Consider the following 5,000-nt stretch of genomic DNA (forward strand, 5'->3'; position numbering starts at 1 on the left):
ACATAAATATATGGTCAAAATTTTATACTAAATAAGAGGTAGTACAAAAGTGGGCTATAACGGCCCTCCACTATGTAGGCCAAACACGTGCCAAATTCACTTGTGACGCATTTGGCATCGATGCCCCTCCATTGCTCACCTGGTGCCCCAATCTGGATCACCTACTTTGCTCCGGTGCCCAATTAACTCACGCAATGAAAAAACACTTGCGTGGGAGAGAGAGGACTGAGGCAATAAAAAACACTTGTTTGGGAGAGTGAGAGGCTGGTGTAGTTGGTTTGATTGATTTGTTTATACATGTGGGTCTGTGTGCACAGCGGTGCCAACTCTCTCACATCGCGAGTGCGGTGCCAAAATCTTTTGATTTGACATCGATGCATATTATGGCATCGGCCACATAGTGGAAGGCAACAAATGCCCAAGCTCTTCACGTACTCCTAGGTAAATGAGAGGAAAGAGAGAGAGAGAGAGAGAGAGAGAGAGAGAGAGAGAGAGAGAATATCACTAGCCAGCCAACCCTATCGTATGAGAGAATGATATTGGTACCTCTTGATGACACGGCAATCCTATACAGGCAGCTGCTCTAATATGTTCTCTTCTTTTGCAGATAAAAAAGACCCGAAAGTGAAAAATGTGTTGCACTATAACAATCTCATCGAATGCCTTGATCTCCATCTTACAGAAATTGATTTGATCGACTACCGAGGCAGCACATCTGAGATTAAATTGGCCAGGTTCTTTGTTCTGGAGGCAAGTGTGCTTAAGGTAATGAGGTTTGGCGTTCTCTGGCGCAACAATGAATGGTGTGCTGATCACCGCAAGCGTCTAAGCCTAAATGACACAGTCTCCGCAGAAGCTGAATTTGTTTTTGAAACATCAAGTGGCCAGAGACTCGAAAACTTATTTGCCCATTAGTGACTTGTCAGGGCGGTGGATTTTAGTTTGTACGATAATGCTGCATCCACCTAAAGTAACGAAAGTTCTTACGTAAACTTCCTAGTAATTCCCTCTTCGTAGGTGCAGTATTACTCCTAACATTTGTAATATCAGTTGAAACTTGTAATATTGCCGTGTCCTATTCCTGCGTTTTCAAAATCCTGCGAGTCAAACAAGTCCTGAGTTGGTGATGATGTTGTGCCTGCCATCTTTCACCAATAGCCGTCGGATCTAGATCTCACGCATAGAAACCAAACTTCTCCAGTTTTGCAAAAAGATGCCCGCACTTGTTCCCTATTTACAAACAACTCCTTGTCTCTCACAATCAGCCTTATCTCCTCCCCACCACATCTAGAAGGCCATGGAAAAATCTGGCGCGATGGCCACTGCCTGCGCCGTCCACCCCCCAATCTTGGTGTTCCGTGCAATGCACGGGCATCTACGCACGGGAAATTATGTCGAACACAGCTAGTTCACTACACCACAACACTGATATAAGGACACAAAAACTACCGGGAGAAGGCACTTATAAGGGCAGACAAACTGCTGGGACAGTGTTTCTCCCGGCAGATAGAACTGCCACGAGAACGGCTGCCAGGGATTACTTGTCTCGACAGATAAATTTCTCCCGGCAGTTTCTCTGCCTTGGCCCATGCATTTGCCGGCAGTCCATTTCTCCCGGCAGATTGGTTGGGGCACATGAAACTACAATTACCAGCAGTTCTATTGCCTGCAAAAGCATGTTCACCCGGCAGTTATTATGCCAGGACTCTGATTTCACTATCAAACTGTTATAGGAAGCCCTAATGCACTACACTTCGTTATGTTCAAGCACTCAGGCAGATCACACAATTTATACATACACTTTAAAGTAACATATAGGCCTCATCGAAAACCTTAAACTTCATTTAATAAACATAACAACCATACATATACAGGTTGTGCCACAAAAGGAGCACATATATGTTTCTAGGTGTGCGTCACAACAAAAATATAAGTGGTGCCTCAAGGAGAGAAGTATATATGTTTCTAGGTGTGCCACCCAACCAAAAAGAGCATATAGTGGCTGCTTATGTGCCAAAACAACCACCAAGATGAGCAGAACCTGCCAATGTCACCAGGTTCAACAAACAAGGCACATTACATAATCACTCCACCAACTTAATTGTAGGTCTTGCAAACATTCAGCAGCTTGTAGGTCATCCAAGCCTTCAGAAGTTTGTAGATCATGCAAATCCTCAGAAGCTTGTAGATCATGCAAATCCTCAGAAGCTTGTAGATCACCCATACCTCCATCAACCAGTGTATCTTTGGTAAACCTGCAGCAGACCGGAAACTCAAAACAGAGCTCTCATAGCACAATAAAGCTATTGTAACATAAACATGCAGCTAGTACTTGAAGGACAAGATAGCCCAATAAAAATGCAATCTTTACATCATACAAGGACAAGTGTTCTAAGACCTTTGTTTGCCTTGCTATTGGGTGTTGGCTGAAGCAGCGCACGCTGTGAACCTATTCAGTACGTGGAGTTTGAATCAAGGCTAATGTTGTACAAAGCTCGTTCATTGGAGATGAAAAGGATTTGAATCAGGCTAGTAACAAAACAGTAAAAAATGATATTTCTGTCGTTCCAAACTTGTTTATAGTAACCTAAAGGTTGAGGTTATGACCTACCCATGAAGAAAAGCACCCAACTTGTTGGGCTTACAAATAAGCCACCAACAATAAAAGCGCTCGTTCAAATAATGTGCTTGTAACAGGATAAAATGTTTGCAACGGTCACCTTTGGCAAAATTGCTACTGGATTAAAATGGATGTAGGCTATTTCATTTCTCCTCTGTATTCTCATTTTGCCTAATTTTGTTGTTTACTAAAATGACCTAAAATGGATGCAGACTAAAATGGACTAAAATGGATGCAGACTAAAATGTAAGTAGCTAGCTAGCTGGGATGCTTGCTACAAGTACGTACTAATCATCTCCTTTTTTAAGTTATGCATGCAGCCTCATCTTAACAACCATGTACATACTAATCTAGTAGCTCCAGCATGTACGCGCTACTACTAGTACACACATGCTGTTGTTTTAGTGTGTAGCTATTTTTCTTTACACCTCACAGCAAACATCAAATCGTTTTGGTTTCTTTGGGAGTTGCACCTGCAAGTATTCTATACGGCACATGAATACAGGTTCAGGAGAACCAAGGGCTTAACAGAGTACAAGAAGTTCAGGTTGGATATATGCCTTACAAAGTGTACTCTCTGTCTCCATTCAAACTTCTCCTCCGAGCATGTTGTAGCCTTTGCTCAGCTGCTAGTGACTACTTGTCCTGAAATAATACATGAACATATAAGAATCAATGCTTCATGTTATTCTTATGAAATAGTAACTTATATGGAGTAAAAACTAGATTGGAGAGAAGGGAACTGTAGAAAACCAACATATTATACTCCCTCCATCCCATAATGTAAGACGTTTTTTGTCACTACTTACATTATGGGACGGAGGGAGTAACATTTAAACTCTAGAAGAGTAGTCCACTTTCAATCTGTCTTTGCAGCAAAATGAAAGGAGGCATAAATAAGTTCTCTAGCTAGTTGTTTTCTTCCACGTAGTAGTATGTGTGTGTGATGACAGTCGAACTAGATGATCAATGGGGATAAACAGCACCAATACAAATACATTTTTGTCCAAAGCTTGCTTGTAGTACTCCTAAAGTGTTTTACTGATTTAGTATTAAGTTGTAGCATCCACTTATTTAGCACCGTCAGGTTATTGAACTTCCTATACTAATAAGACTTACTAGAACGTGTGTGCAGTCATTTAGAAGTATCCACTGCCATTGTGCATAGATCATTTTAGAAGTTTTGACTGACAGAGAACATATCTACAGTCCTTTATGTACAATCTAAACTGAAACTGCAAACATTCCCTACTGCTTCCTACCAAGATGTCTGAAGATTAAAACGATAAAATGTATTGAAGAACTATTCTTGCCATGAGTGTGGCAAATCACGAGCATTATGAATTCCTGGAACAAACCTAACACTGCTAGAACCAGTCCCCAATCCTTTCACTGATAGCGCCTGCATCAATTTGGAAGCAAAATAAAGAGGCAGCAATAAGAAAGACTTGGAGCCCAGTAGTAATTCGGTGGAAGGGAGGGAAAATCTGCAGCAAGGAGAAGATAAATCATCAATATCTCGTGAGTTCTCATCGAACAGAAAAGAAGAGTTTCACAACCTTTGTAAGGAAAAGCATACCTGCATCGCGTTTCCACCATGACAGATCTGAGCACCATGATGTATTAGCGTAGTGGGGAGCAGGCACCGCGCTCGCCGTCGGTGTGGTAGGAGACGTGGTGGGGAGCCCGACCACGCTCGTCCGCGTGGAGGGTCGCGGAGAAAAGGAGCGCGATGGCGTGGGCTGGCACGGCGAACTTGAGACAACAGGCCCGGAGTTCGTAGCGGGATCTCGTGCTGGGGATCAAGGCGACGTCGACCTCGACGCACCGGCGCCGTCGACCAGTCCTAGGGCGGTGCCGTGGGGAGCGAGGCGACGTTGACCACGCACACCAGATCCGTGTGGACGGAGTCGAGGTCGATCTCGACGCACCGGCGGCATCGATCTCAGTGGGGGTCGCCACATCGGCGGAGGGGGTCGGCGGTGGAGGGCGTAGTTGAGGACAGAGGGGCTCTCCGCTGCGGCGGCAGTGGAGGAGAGATGGCTCTCGACTCTGGAGGGTTCGATTTGGGGAAGTACTGGGCGGCGGCTATAACTCTTTTTTTTTTGAGCGAAAAAAAATAAGTCTACCGCTTTTTCTCCCGCGCCAGCGCGCGTTTGGGCCCAATTATGTTGGTCTCGCGCCATGGACAGCCCGGCAGACCGTGGGCCGTGATTTAGTTGTGCCGGCAGATTTGATGACCTGAAATGTGGACAACATTTCCGGCAGTGCAAGTGCCCTTGCTACTAAGGATCTCCCGGCAGTTCTTCTACCCTTAAGTACTTCTGCCGGCAGTATCTAGATTTCCGGCAGATGGTTTGCCCTTATTCTGGTATTTCTT

At 44.4% G+C, this 5,000-nt stretch overlaps 1 long non-coding RNA gene across 2 annotated transcripts; it reads right to left on the reverse strand.

Annotated features, from left to right (window-relative positions):
- Positions 1 to 1,821: 1,821 nt before the first annotated feature.
- LOC109778921 (uncharacterized) lies at positions 1,822 to 4,683 on the reverse strand. Of its 2 annotated transcripts, none has more exons than XR_002236706.4 (4): positions 4,200 to 4,683; positions 3,979 to 4,107; positions 3,186 to 3,265; positions 1,822 to 2,255 (listed from the first exon to the last, which is right to left on the reverse strand). It is a non-coding gene; the product is annotated as an uncharacterized lncRNA (long non-coding RNA). The 2 variants fall into 2 exon arrangements; XR_012204715.1 differs by having other exon boundaries at positions 3,181 to 3,265.
- Positions 4,684 to 5,000: the final 317 nt, after the last annotated feature.

Source organism: Aegilops tauschii, chromosome 3 (genome assembly GCF_002575655.3).
Source record: "Aegilops tauschii subsp. strangulata cultivar AL8/78 chromosome 3, Aet v6.0, whole genome shotgun sequence".
NCBI classification, from domain to species: Eukaryota; Viridiplantae; Streptophyta; class Magnoliopsida; order Poales; family Poaceae; genus Aegilops; species Aegilops tauschii.